A 15712-nucleotide genomic window follows, 5' to 3' on the forward strand; every position below is an offset into this window, starting at 1 on the left:
GTTAATAAAGTTTTCAATCAGACAGATGTATGGAAAGGCTTTTATTATAACATTCGTTGTAGTAAAATCATTATGCCTCATTTAGTCATCCTGTTTAGCACTGGTCTCCTACTCGACGGCCGCGGGGAGCTAACGTTAGTAGCCTTGTTGACGTTGTTCAGCCACAGGACATTCAGGAAGTAAAAAGCTAGGAGCTTGCCGATTGGTGCTAAGAACAGCAGGGCGGGTGCAAGCGCTGTGACGTAATTGGCAGACTCGACTGTCAATCAAAATTATATGTTTCCGTCAGAATGAATGAGTGAAGACTTTGTTAAAGGGTTGCAGAATGGGTACAATACAGTACAGGAGGATGAAGACCAGAAAAAGACTTTCGACTTTTTTACATAAGGGTCCTCCATTTTCAATTCATCAAAACATTTAGAGACATACATATATACAGTAGTTTCATTAAAATGCTATTTATTGATTGATTGATTGATTGATTTAAAACTTTATTAACATATTGCAGAATGGGTACAGTACAGCTCAATACATACAATTGTTAAGGGGATGCAGACCAGAGAAAGACTTTAGTCTTGTTTACATCAGGGTCCCCCATTTTCAATTCATCATATTTCATATCTAAATCATATAATATCTCATTGCTAAATATATGCAATATATAATCTAATAATCTAAATCTAATATATAATATAAAAATGCTAAAAATTGGTATTTTATTTTGTCTTTAATGTTAGCTTGCAAAATCAAATACTGTCTTGGTAAGCCTCATAATGAATTGTTTGGGGTAAAAAAGAAAAACATCGTGATGTGTATCGTGTATCGCCGAAAGGTCAGAAAATATCGTGATATCATATTTAGGCCATATCGCCCAGCCCTACTGGTGGGGACTATGTTGTTGAAAGCTGAACTATAGTCAATGAACAGCAATCTCACATAGCCCCCGTTCTGACTGTCAAGATGGGAAAGGGTGTTGTGCAGTACCTGGGAGACCGCGTCGTCAGTGGACCTGTTTGTAGGTATCCCTGTTTGTAGACCCAGCACGTAGGCCAGATGCAAGCCACATTTTACAATAAACCTCCGTTGGGCTGCTTTAAAAAACATAATAATAATCTCAAATTTTATCGTAATCGCAATATCTTTCAAAAAAATCGCAATTAGATTATTTCCCAAAATCGTGCAGCCTATAGTATATAGCTCAGCAGCTGTAACAGAATAATTTTATAATTTTTGATTATTTACGTTTCAATAGCGTTTAAATTATAATGAATTAAATAATTGTATAAAGAATTGTCCATGTTCTGTCATCTAATAATATATTCCATTACCTTTCCTATCTGTATCTGTATTGAAGTCAAAATGTTGGTATCGTGACAACACTACAACATACAAAAGCAGCTTGACAACCGATATCCTTTGCGTCTAGTAGGCATGGGCCAATGTGTGATTTTGGTGGTATGTGCAATATTGCACAGATGTTTGTCCCTTAGTATGCACACGCACAGTATAATATGCATGTAATAAATAGTTTGTTAATAAACTCTGTGTTACTTGAACATTTTTCACTGTGCTCCTAAATTTCTTTGTGTGCGCCTAAATTTCTTTTAGAGCCCTGTGTACTACAGTGCAATGGCCAAATGCCAAACCTTATAGAACAAGGCCCACCGTTGGCTGCTGAAGCTGTGGAAAACAGGGAAAATCCATTGTTCCATGTGTCACTTGCTCGAACTCAGTATATCATGCAGTGCAATAAGTCTTTAAGTAGCCTAATGCACAAAAGAATACGCTGAGGTCTTGAAGCCACTCGCTATCGCTCTTGACCTTCTGCAAGGGGTAAAGAAATACTTCTTTGGAATGCTGATCCCACACTAATTACTCTGTAGAAAAAGCTATGTGAGAAGAGATCTGCAAAAACACACCTTTTATCTGATGTCATCGACACCATCATGGCAACAAATAATAGATACATGCTTTGCTGTTCTCGAGTCTTCAGCATCTTGGCAGCTTGTACCTGCGGCCAGGTGGAAGCAACATTAACTAATTTCCCATGGGGTGGCTGGGATCAGGAAGGACTGGGCCGGCCTTCCTCGATGTTCTGACCTTATACAGATCAAACAGGTTATTTAGGGATGTGGGTTGTGGCTGCTATTCTGTGGCTGGCACACATTGCCCTGCAGTTTATTTTTGTTTTTGAGGGCAAGTGACCTGTACCAACTTACTGTACAAAATCCAATAGAGGACTGACTCAACATTTCATGAAGGTCCCCTCAACCTTAAAACTATGGATCTTGCGAAAAGAAATGCATCCCGCATACAGTATTCACATGGGGTTCAAAGGTCGGCTTGTTGTCAATTACAGTGCCAAGATATTTGTATTGCTGCACAACAACAGCCCGACCAGGTTGGATACAATTAAAAGCAGAAGTAAAAATAAAAATTACTCGTACAAAGGTCTTAGCACCCTCTGTGTGTCGGAATCATGTGTCACATATACAACACCCCTGCCTGACCTTTAAGCAAATTGAAGCGGTTCTAAATTTGCCTGAACTGTGCTCAAAAGCACATCCTTCACAATACTCAAATTACTTAATAATTATTAACAGAAGTAAGCGCTACAGGTCTGTAGTCATTGAGTGAGTTATGAGCTTTGTTTTTGGGCACAGGTACAACTATGGAATCCTTCCAAAGACAAGGAACCCTGATGGAGTTGGAGTGGCTTAGTGAAACTGAATATGTCAACTGTTCCTCAACAGATGAATATGTACACTGTTCTGTTCAGGACCCTGCTCCTATTAATATGTACATTGTTCTGTTGAGGACCCTGCTCATATTAATATGTACATTGTTCTGTTCAGGTCCCTGCTCATATTAATATGTACATTGTTCTGTTCAGGTCCCTGCTCCTATTAATATGTACATTGTTCTGCTTGGGAACAGCATTTTTGGAGACTGACAGCTCATTGCTAATATCATGGACATTGAAACGGTTATAAAGTGTGGAATTATGACTAAGGCCCCGTTTAGACGGAAACGCTAGCACGTGAATCCACAAAAATATTTTTTCAGATGTGCCTTTCGTTTATACGGAAACAGCGTTTTTACGGGGTGAAACCGTAAAAAAGTGAGACCACCTTCCAGGGTGGAATTCCTAGAAACGGTAAACCTTTGCGCTCTCGTCTAAACTGTCAAACCGCATAAAACGATGACGAAAGGGTCGTCAAGGCTCTCGTCGCGCCTACTGCTTACATCACAGGCATGCGCCAGTAGCCTAGAAGCGTAAACAAAGCATGTCTGATTCTATCCATGGCGATCACCTGAAGGCTACATTGGCAGTACTTTTAAATACACAAGAATCTGTCCCGCGGCTATCACAACTATTATGACTGGACCCACTGTCTGTGAGTGACTCTGCTTTGGTCCAATCACATTCCCCACCCACACTCTGCGAATCAGAGGCAGAGTAGGGCGGGTCTTCACAGCACGTCATGTGACATATGCGCCAATCGTGTGACAGCAGGGCTCCGTTGTCTCGAGTTGTTACAGCCTCGTCTGCACAGAGAATTCCACCCCAAAACGCTCGTCTAAACGCAAAATTAAAAGTGAAACCGCAAGACGACTTTTGCGGTTTCTGTTCAGACTTCCATCCCAAAACGCTCGTCTAAACGTAGCCTAAGTCCTCACAAAAAGTTATATACTGTATGCCGATAGTAGAGTTGGGCGATGTGCTCCATATTCAGATCATCCTATCGTGAGATTGCCAATAGTTGATGCTATCGCCGATATTTCTTCTCCTCTGTCTCTCTCTTTCCTCCACTCTCTCTCTCCATCTCCCATTTTCTCATGTGGACTGGGTTGACAGTGGCGCACACACACAAGTCTAGTCTATTGTTCAAATCATGCAGAACCTAAACATGATTTCTCCTGTGGATTGTGTTGACTAATACATCCGTTCATCAGATAGTTAAATTTTTTATTGTAGCACAACAAATACCTGTTTGCGTGATCCGGCTAGACTGTCAAAACTTTGCAACCGCAAGAGAGGTTTTGGCTAGAGGAGGTGAGGGAGATAGTGTGGTAGAGAGACATCCACTGCAACAACGACCGGTGGATTGAAACTCAGTGCAGTCAAACCAAAGAAACCAAAGAAATCGCTATGACATTGTAGGGGTGTGGACATTTCTCGATTCTAAGATGCATCGCGATGCGGACGTGGACGATTCTGCATCGATGCAGTGACAGAACATAATCGATTTTTTTTTTTTTACTCTCTTGCTAGCTTTTATGTTCCTTTACAATGTAGTGCTTTGGGATTTGCTCCACAACTATAAAGCGCCCTACAAATCAAATATATTATTATTATTATTATTGTGATTGATTGATTGATTGATTGATTGATTGATTGATTGATTGAAAACTTTAATGAACAGATTGCAGAATGGGTACAGTACAGTTGTAATATATTATTGAGCTGCATCGAGATGCATCGTACTCACTGAATCATAATCGAATCGTGAGGCCAGTGAAGATTCACAGCTCTATGACATTGGCGATTTCTCTGAAGGTTGTCGATCAGCAACAACCCTAAGACACAGTCTCTGTAAGTTCATCCAAATCACTGCATACATTTGTAAACAAATCCCAGTTCATGCAACTGTAACAGTCCTGCAGACGTTGGATGGACTCCTCTGACCAGGCCGGAACTCAACGTCATTCTGGCTTGTTTCTCTTCAGGATTTGTAGGAACCAAATAATAGAGTTGTTCCGATAACTATACCAGTATTGGAAATGCCTCCGATACAGCCTAAAATGCTGGATCGGGTATCGGCGAGTATGCGTCAAGTCTATGCTCCGATCCCATATGACGTAATTTATCAACAACAACATGTGCGGTGCTAGCGGAGAGTGAGGATTATAAAATGATCGTCTTTGTAATCAACCGTGAATGAAAGTGTCAATGCTGTTTGTCATTTTAACAGCAGATACTTAAATGGTTTCTTAAATGCCATCTTCCCCGATAGGGCGGTGTGACAGATGGGGAGCTCGGATGTGTTTCGCTTGCTGGTGTTATTAGCATTAGCTGAAAAGCTAGCTAGTTGTTATTAGCATTAGCTGAAAAGCTAGCTAGTTGGAACAACATCCGGTTTAACGTTACATCAAATCAGATGATCGCCTGTCCTTTCTCGAGGACCTGACACTGGCCGTCTATCAACAATAATGCACCCACGGTGAATCGGATTCAAGCCAAGTAGCTACCGACTAACGTTATCAAATATCAATGTGAAGAACCCTGTGGGGAAGACGAGCTAGTTGGGTTAGCTAGCTTATCTTGATAACGGTACCTTGGCTAATGGCTGCAGACCTACCTACAGCAAGTTGGCACAGGAGTATTCCAAGGTAAATTACTTTCCCCCCAGTAACGTTACATTGTCTCTCCATCTAGCTCACGTTAACTGGCTAACTTAAGTGTCGTCACTGACCGACCTCTCGCACACAGGCACGCAATTAATGACATGTTGCCAGACAGCCATACCGGTGACAATGTTTAGCTTGTAGTGTCGATGGATAGGAGTCGAGTCTCAAACGAGAATGTTGAATATTTATTGATACATTTAACTTTAAAATGTAAAAGGGACCGAGGTTCACCCACCAGTCTCATAAAAGAGAGAGAGATTATAATTAGGGATGCACGATAATTATCGGGCCGATAATTATCGGGCCGATATCAGCAATTATGACGTCATCCCGATAAACTCGATAACGTTATTGATAGCTCCGATAACATATAATACATTTTTTGGTTGGATTTGGGTGGATTTGGATGAAGGGCGCTTGTTTTTATTATAGCCTCCTCCCGTTTTGCCAGTACTGTGGTAAAACTGATAGCGTGTGGTTTAGGAACAGGGAGTTTTTCACAAATCGAGCGCTCCCTTTCTTGGCTGTGACGTAGTCACGTTACATTCGGAGACAGACAGTCGATCTGCCAATTACGTCCCACGGCTTGCACCCACCTCTTCTTCTTACCACCAATCAGAAGCTCTCGTTCGTTTATTTACCTCCAGATTGTCAGCCATTACTCTACTCGGAGCTAACGTTATCTCCCCGCCAGCCACATTGACAAGTACCAGCGCTTATACATTACTGGCAAATGTCTTGTTGCACTTGGCAACGAGCGTTGTCAGCATCGACTTTAGTAAAATAGACCCAGACTTTTGAACATTTCGTTCTCTCCGCCATTATGAGAGCAGAGCTGTCTGTACTGAGTCGGCAGCGCAGCACCCGTGTGAGTGAGTGTGTGTGTGTGTGTGTGAGTGAGTGTGTGTGTGTGTGTGTGGGAGGGAGCCCGCTCGCAGGCAGAGACAGAGGCAGGAGAGATAATAGACAACGGCCAACAAGATTAGTTTGCGACGTTTAAATTCCTAAAAAAAAAACTCCATAATTTCTCGAGTACCGATAGCAGTACCGAGCTTATAAATACTAAAAAAAAAAAAAAAAAAAAAATGGATAAAAAAATAATATATATATATATACAGTTAAAAAAAATATTATAATACAATAAATATCGGTTATCGGTATCGGTATCGGCTTGAGGAGCATAAAGTTATCGGTATCGGTGTCAAAAAATCAATATCGTGCATCCCTAATTATAATGTGAAATGGGCAGATTTTGCACACAAAAAACACCAATGAGTGCCAAAATCTCCTGATAATGCACCCGTCGCCTTGTGTTTACTGTTACACTTCAATCCCAAAACAGCAAAACAGCAGACAATAGCAAACCCCATGTTACGTTATCTAAGAACATATTGGCTAGTCTTTGCTATGTGCTCAGCAAACCTCCATAGGTAAATACATTTATATATTATTTTTTATCCAGAATTCAAATCCACGGTCAGTGAGAGACTGGCATTGGAAACACATTGACAGTCCCCATGGTGACTTTACAGGGATAAGGAAGGACACATTTCTTATACATAATTGCTGCTCCAGGTTTACAACTTGATGACATCACAGATTGGGCTGGTTTCTAGTTATGGGATCGAGTTGATAAATATTGATTGAACTTTCTCAGATCCTAGGAATCAGGAATTCTGTTTCAAGGTGGATGTTACTTAGGCATAAAAAAAAATATTGTTTGTTTCCTGTTGGTTGTCAGTTAAGGCATGGGTAGGTAGGGAATTATTATTATTTTTTTAATTTATTTTATTCTTTCCCACGGCGACTATGGATAGGGAATTTCTTTATTTAATTAAAATGTTCACAACAACATGGATGCATGTACTCTGCCAGCATGTTTAACATCCATAATACTAAAGGTTTGACTAAGATTTCTATGAAACTTTAGTAAAAAAAAAAAAAAAGGTTTTTTTTTTTTTTTATAATATTTTTTTTTAAAGCTCATAAAATATATTGGGTCGCACCTAAATCGGCAGGGTCGGTCGGCAACCGGAAACAAACAATATTTTTTGTTATGCCCTAGTAAAATGACTGCCAACACAAATGAGCCTTTGTTTGTAGTAGGGCTGCCGCGGTTACCGCATTATCACGATATCGCCATCACGTCACGCCCACCGCAGAGTCAAGCTGATTACCGCATCACCGGCTGTTTTTTTTTTATTTCATTTTTTATAATAATAATTATAGTTGTGTATAGCCTATTTTCTTCACGCCATGTGTTCGAAGGTTTCCACTCGCAGTTGCGCAGTTAACATTCTGATTGAACCCCAGTACTTGTTTTGCTGCTACGGAAAGTTTTCGCTTTGAATCTGCTAAAAACATGGATCTTGTAGCGAAACCCAATCGAAGGGCATTCGGATGCCGTAAATGCTGCCGTTTTGATCCCGAAAGAAGACGGAGTGGTCACGGTTAGCGAGGACAGGTCAGTTCTGGTTCTGTTCTGGAGCAGCAGATATGCCATATTGTTTGTGTGTGTGTGTGTGTGTGTGTGTGTGTGTGTGTGTGTGTGTGTGTGCGTGCGTGCGTGCGTGCATGCGTGCGTGCGTGCGTGTGTGTGTGCCGAGCGCAGTTGCTTTAGCTGGTGTTAATTAGCTGGCCACTGGGTTGAACAAACGATTCCATGACGTTATTATCTGTTATGCAGATAGATAGGACAGTCAATTCATTCCTAGTTGGTTATTGAACCAAGCGTTTGGTTAACGTTAGCTACCGCGAGTTGGACTCGCGACCAGCAGTTTCAAGAACAGGCTGAACAGCCAGCTGTTTTCAACCAATATTCCTGCTGCAAAGTCATTCTCTTTAATGACAACACTGGAATAAAGATAGACATTTAACGTTAGACTAGAGGCTATAAAGAATAGACTACCACAGAAATAAATGCATTCGAAAAGTTTATTTAGGAAAAAATTATTTTAACATTACATAAAAAAATATATTAAATTGCTGTTACCGCGGCGGTTTCAATGGCTTCACTAATTTGTGCGGTAAGGAAAAAATCAATACCGCGGCAGCCCTAGTTTGTAGCACCAATTGTTTTAATTAAATGGCAGTGACATCCCAGTGCTGCTACAATTAACCCATTCTCTGCCACGCTTATATCCATCGCTGTTTGATCTCTGCCAGTACTGTAAGTCTATGGAGATGTTCACCTTCTTTGCAGGGCTATAACTTTTTAAATTGTATTGCTAAATTGACATTACTATTAGGGATGCACGATAATCGGGCCGATATCAGCAATTATGACGTCATCCCGATAAACCTGATAACGTTATTAATAGCTCCGATAATATAATATATTTTTTGGTAAAAAAAAATGCGGTGTGGGTGAATTGGAATGAAGTGCGTTTGTTTTGTCTGTAGGCTCCTCCCGTTTTACCAGTACTGTGGTACGACTGATAGCGTGTGGTTTAGGAACAGGGCGTTTTACACAAATCCAGCGCTCCCTTTCTTGGCTGTGACGTAGCCACGTAAGTTTCTTGAAGCAGCGCGGACGTCAACAACAAAGATGGCCGCGTCGGTACTCGCAATAGTTTCAGAGGAAAAAGTTTGCTTGCTATTTGTAATAAATGCAATGCAGAAGTTCCACGAGGAGGGAAAAGGGCAACAACTTGTAATACATCCAGCCTGACGGGTCACCTGCGGCATCACCACCGCTACGATGGTGTGTTATTGTGTTAACTTAGAAGCCTACGACGACGCGAGGAGCTAAGAAAAGCTAGCCCCTTTCATGGCTGTGATGCAACTGAACGCAGTCACTTATTGCTCCGTAGTAGCCAGGTTAATTTGCACCACCAAGGACTGCTTAAAAGCTAGCGGCTTGAGCCCTTGGGTCATTTCTGTCAAACTTCTTTAATTTAGCAAACGACTCGTCAATAGGTACAAGCGTGCTCGCGCCGTCGTCGTGGGCTTTTAACACCGTGGCGGTGGTGATGTTGCAGGGCTATGTGTCCACTCAAAGCCTTTTTTTCAAGGCTCCGCTTTGAAAAAAGAAGAACAAAAAGCTTCGAGCGTCTTAGGTTGGATGTATTATAAGTTGTTGACGGATTGTGAATTTTCATTTGGAAAAATAAATATGGTCACTCACTTTATCAGTCAACTGTTGTCTTGGCTTTTGTTTCTGTTGTCTGGTTAGGTCAAAACTACAGGAATATACATTTAAGTTGGTGTTAAGTTATTGTCCTGGGAAGTCTTTTTATGTATTATTATTATTATTGTATTGTGATATGTTTTGTTTCATGTTGGGAAGAGAAAAAAAATCTAAAAATAAATATACATTAAAAAAGAAATTAATAATACAATAAATATCGGTTATCGGTATCGGCATTGAGGAGCATAAAGTTATCGGTATCGGTGTCAAAAAATCAATATCGTGCATCCCTAATTACTATGGCCCATTCAACATCGATTACCTATCGTTCAGGATGTAGCAGGGTATCTGCAGGTTTAGCCCAGTCAGATTTAAGACTTTTTAATACTTTTTAATGCCACTCAGAATGAAATTTAATACCAATTTCACAATAACAAAATGGCAAAAATCACACAACGACACCAATTAGTTTAAGTTTAGGGACACATTGGTCCAAAGATGTTTATTAAAACATAAAGGAGTAACTGGATTGGATGAAACGAAGGAGTGACAAACATAAATATCTCTCCGTTTCTCTTTATGTCAGAAGTCACCTCGCTGGCAGACTGCCGTCCCTCTCTCCCTCTCTCATGTCAGAAGTCACCTCGCTGGCAGACTGCCGTCCCTCTCTCTCTCCTGTCTCTCTCTGTCTCTCTCTCATGTCAGAAGTCACCTCACTGGCAGACTGCCGTCCCTCTCTTTCTATGTCTCTCTCTTCAGGGGTTTTGCTGCCACTTCCTCCATTATAACAGATTAGATTAGATTCAAATGTATTGCCATTAAAAAGCACTTAGTAGTTGTACAGTACAACGAAAAGAAGTTTGGCCTTCAACCAGAGTGCAACTGTAACAGTAAAGTGCAAAAGTAATATACAATGTACAGGTGATTAAACTGGGTATATAGCATATATTCATTAGTACTACTATTGAGTAATAGTGCTAAGCAGATGCATGTACAGAGCTGTATTAGAGTAGTATTAATTAATGTGTACAGTGATACAGGTATAAAGACACTAAGACACCCACCCACCCTCTCCTAATGGACAGTCTCCTCCCCACCGTATGTATTTTCTCCCACCCACCCACCCCCTCCTAATGTACAGTCTCCTCCCCATCATAATGTATATATTTTCTGTTAGGATCTCTGGGTAACAGTACTGTATATTTGCATATCGTATATGTCACAAATGTAACAGTACTATATATACCTGTATGTCATGTATGTCCCTATGTCATAAATGTCATGATGTCACATACAGTATGTTCAGTTGTGTATGTCATAAATGTCACTATGAATTGAAAATGGGGGACCCTGATGTAAACGAGACAAACGTCTTTCTCAGGTCTGCATCCCCTCAACAATTGTGTGTATTGAGCCGTACTGTATTGTACCCATTCTGCAATCTGTTAATAAAGTTCTCATTCATTGAAGTCGTACTAGCCAGCCAGCAGCGTAACTAAGAGTAAGTAAGATACATGTACAGATATAGATATAGTATTAATAGGTTGAATGAATGAATGAATGAAAACTTTATTTAACAATATTGCAGAATGGGTACAATACAGTACGGCTCAATACACACAATTGTTGAGGGGATGCAGACCAAAGAAAGACGTTTGTCTCGTTTACATCAGGGTCCCCCATTTTCAATTCATAGTGACATTTATGACATATACACAACATACATGACAAGTTGCCGGTAGTCCTACTGTACCTGAGATGGCGCAGCTGAGGTGGAGGCTGCAGGGGTCGAAAAGAAACGCGAAATACTAGTTTGCAGGCGGGTTTTGTTAATAGAGGTATGCTTAGAGCTCAGCATGTGCGACTCGACTGCTTTCACTCCCACCGTCCCCAGTTTAAAATGTTGTTTTGCTGCGTTTGCAGCAGGCTTCACTGCTAACGTTACGTTAGCCCCTTTCGTGACAGTGATGCACGGCCAAAGCATATTGGCGTGCATCACAGTCACGAAAGGGGCTACATTAGCTATAGACTCCGTTGCTGAAATAGTTCCATGATGCAAACACTGGGTTGTCGAGCCAGTTCTCGTAAAATGTGCACTTTCCCATAACTAAACGCAACGTTAGTGCTTGCTAACGTTAGCTATAGACTCCGTTGCTGAAATAGTTCCCGACAAACATACCTCTGTTGGTTCCGCCCCATTCCGGTGAACACCGGTCTGCGTAAATAAAAAGTCCGACTTTATCTCCCGTTAACCGTTTTTCCCCAGATTTCATAATGAAACATAAGATGCCATGGCATTTTATCTTTCCTGTCTATGGCATTTTTTAAGACCTCTGAAAGATGGATTTAAGACATTTTAAGACAAATTAAGGCCTTAATAGTTGATAAACACATTTAACATTTAAGACTTTTTAAGACTTTTTAAGGATCCGCGGACACCCTGTGTAGGAACGTTTAACTTTTTCATTCACACATTCATACGAAAATACCGTCTAGACTCAGTATAAATATGTTTTTATCGTTTTCTGCAGTATTTCCCAGAACGTGAAATATAGGCACAAATGCATATATTAGATCATCAAATGCAGTTTGATACCGATCGACGCTATATTAAAAATGTCAACTGTACATGGTCCTAAGGGTTATGACTGATCATGCACGGGTGAACTGAGGGGGGGGGGATCGTTTATAATTCCGTGATAGTCATTAGATGCTTCATGTAGTATGGGTGATATATTGATCAGAGCAGTTTGTATCGAAAATGATAAACAAAAACGCTGAAACTCACGTCAGTCTCCTCGTACCGTTGGGCGATGAGTGGAGCAAACAGATCCCAGTTATGTGGTGGGGATCTAGGCGATCCATTTCCGGTTTGTATATTACTAATACACGCCCAAATCATGTAGATTATTGAGTTATGGCAAAGATCCGTATCCACGGTGTGTGTATTGAGTCGCGCGACGATAAACGAGTGGCTGGACGGAATTAGGGGACGGACCGAGCTGCAACGGGCATTTCCGGTTTGGCAACTCGCCGATCAGCCACCAGGTGGCAGTATTGAAGCGTTGCAGAGTTGTGCTGAGTCCTGCAGCATCTGACAAGGCTCTGTGAGTGAAATATGAATACCATGGCGAAAATATGAAATTATGATCAGAATCACGTCGTACGCCGTTATTGGCAGAATTCGCATGAACTTGAAACCCGTTGTACGATGTTTTTGGCGGGGAAAGGGTTAATTATGCGGAAATACTACTACTACTTTAACACTGTTAACTAGAAGGTCCTAGGTTCGATTTCCGCTTGGGGATCAGGTTGCCGCATTGCCAGGTACGCAGCTGGGGTATCTCCCGAGCCTTTCTGTGTGGAGTTTGCATGTTCTCCCCGTGCTCGCAAGGGTTTCCCCTCCCAAAAAGATAAACCCAATGGAAAAACATGCAGAACAGGATCGGTAACGCTGTTGCGTCCCTGACGAAGGCGGACAGGAGCACTTGGGGTGGTCCCCGGGCACGGCCCACGCCGCAGCTCATGTCTGCTCCCGGCTGCCCTTGGGGGGAAGAACGACGGGATGGGAAAAGTGCAGAGACATTTCATCGGCGACTCAGTGCATGTGTGTGTGTGTTCCTGTGGGTTGCCCATCTTGCATGTGTGTGTTAATCTGGACGACAATTAAAGACTTCTTAAATGCATAAATGACTTACCCTGTTGAGCTGATCATTGTGTAATAACACCCTTGTAAGCTCCTTCAAAGCGTCGTCCATGTATGTCACAAACTGCACAGATGGCTGCCCCTGGGAACTCCAGGCGTCCACTGCCTGGGCTGCAATGTGGCATGCCTGCAGGAGTAAGGAGTGAGGGGGTAGAGGCCAGGCATCCTTGCAGGCAGTCCCTACACAGTCCAACAGCTGGCACACAGAGTCTCCAATCAGTGACATATCCCTGTCCAGGCTGAGCGCCGCCTCCACAACCTCCAGACCACCTGCTCCTTCCACCCTCTGCAGGCCACACAGGCTCTGGAGGAACTGCATGTGGAGGAGCAAGGCTTTCTCCTGAGAATTGCCCCTTTGGCCGAAAGAAAATGGGAGTAGGGAGCCCGGAGTGACAGGTGGAGGGGTGGCCCACTGGTCTTCGGTGTTTGCAGAGTCTTGAGTGGAAGGCTGTGAGTCTGTGTTGCTTTCCGTGCCACAGCCAGAGTCCAAATCGGAGGACAGGTCCTTTGCTGAGCCCATGAGGTCCTGAGCGAGTGCATCCATCATGTCATCACCTGAGGATTTCACCAAATCATATGGGTTGAAGCATGTGATTCATGAAGCATGTGATCCCATGAAGCATGTCACAGGATATGTGTATTTGCACATCCAATAATCCCAATATTATTCAGGAAACTCAAGTCATGTATTCAGTTGTTGAGCTGGCGCACTAAACACCATACTGTATCTTCATTAACCCTTGTATGATGTTCGCGTTACATTGTTACTCACCCAATGTTTGCGGGTCTGGTGGACCCACAATATTATTGGGATTTTAAAACAATAAAGCCATCATGTACAGATAAATATAGATGGGGTGGATATTAGGGGTGTAAAGGTACACATATCCGTACCGAACCGTTTCATTACTGGATAGGGATGGGTACCGAATCAGGTACTTTTAACTCTTTCTCTGCCACGCTGGCCACGCATCCTGCGGTCAGTAGGCTAGCTTTTCGTGACTGTTTTCGCGATAATTCATGATCTTTGCGGAGCTATTTGTATATTATAGCTATGGGGAAAATGGTATGGCTCATTTGACAGACACTATTTGCAGTACAACATGTAAAAAGGTGTTCGTTTCTACACACTGTAGTTTGTAGTTTATTACACGCTGAACATCGCCCATTTCCGAAAGAATCCAGTCTTTTTCCATAGACCGTGAGATAGGACACTTTATGTGCAATAAGCCTGAATCGTTCTGGTTGATTCCCTGAACCCCCAAATACTCCCAAATCAAAGGTATATAACATGTACATTATGTACCTTCACAAAATCATCAAGGGGGGGAGGGGGTAGTCTTACCCCGAAAATCCGATCGTTAGAAAAAGCCTCGTTTATGACCGGTACAGTAAGCCACTGTGATCGTTACATAAACATGTTCGGTAGCCAGAACAGGTCATCAAAAAAGAATAATTTCAATGATCCCATCGGCGATCGCGATTACAAGTTTATATGTAATTACACGTGTTTACTGGACACTATAGGTTTTGAGGCAAGCGGATCTGCTTGAAAGGGACATTGAACATAGAGAGAGAGAGGCTCCTTCCCCCTCCCCACTAATAGAACTCCGCTGTTTTCTCTGCCTCTGAGCAGGGTTAGCTCAGAGGCAACTTAGCTTAGCTTAGTTAGCGTAAGCAGCTAACGTTAGTTTAGTTTATGCAACGTGGGCATAAAGGAATGGCGAGGATGCAAAGCATGTTAGATGCATTTGACCCGTTGCAGGGGGGAAAAAGCAGGGACTTATTTCGGGTCACAAATGCGACCAAATAGGCGCACTCTGGAGCTATGCTGTAATGCAGTGGTTCCCAAAGTCGGGGTCGCGACCCAAAGGTGGGCCGCGAGCAGCCATGGGTGGGCCGCGAGATGATTTAAAGAAAGAAATATATATATATATATTTTTTTATTTTTTTTTATTTGTCAGGCCACTGAACTTAGAAGCAGGCCAGGACAGTGTTTCTAGTTGTATTCTAAAATTCTATTCTATTGTATTCTAAAATGTGACTATATGGTTTTATATTAACTTAATAAATAAACAAAAACGAAAAATCTACTTATTTCAACGAACATTTCAAACTAAATAACAGATTATGCACATAAAACGCTGAAAACAACCGGGCGGCTAGGTGGTGTAGTGGGCAAGGCACTCGCCACCAATGTGGAGACGCTGGGTTCGCGTGTTCGAATCCAGCTCTCCACATTGTTTTCAGTTTAGCTGGTCGTCCGCAGTAATACACATTGGCCGTATTACGGGGAGGGAAACTGAAGGGTGGGGATCGGGCGTTGTGGACAGCGACTCCTACAGGTCGGTTGGTGCGCCTGCGCAGTAGAATCAGGAAGTGTCGGGGGCAGCGTGAGCCTCCCACGCGTTACTCCTCGCCACTGAGAGATCGAGCTGTGCAGGTGAAAAGATGCGACTGCTGTT

Source organism: Notolepis coatsorum, assembly GCF_963971535.1.
Source record: "Notolepis coatsorum genome assembly, chromosome: 5".
NCBI lineage: Eukaryota > Metazoa > Chordata > Actinopteri > Aulopiformes > Paralepididae > Notolepis > Notolepis coatsorum.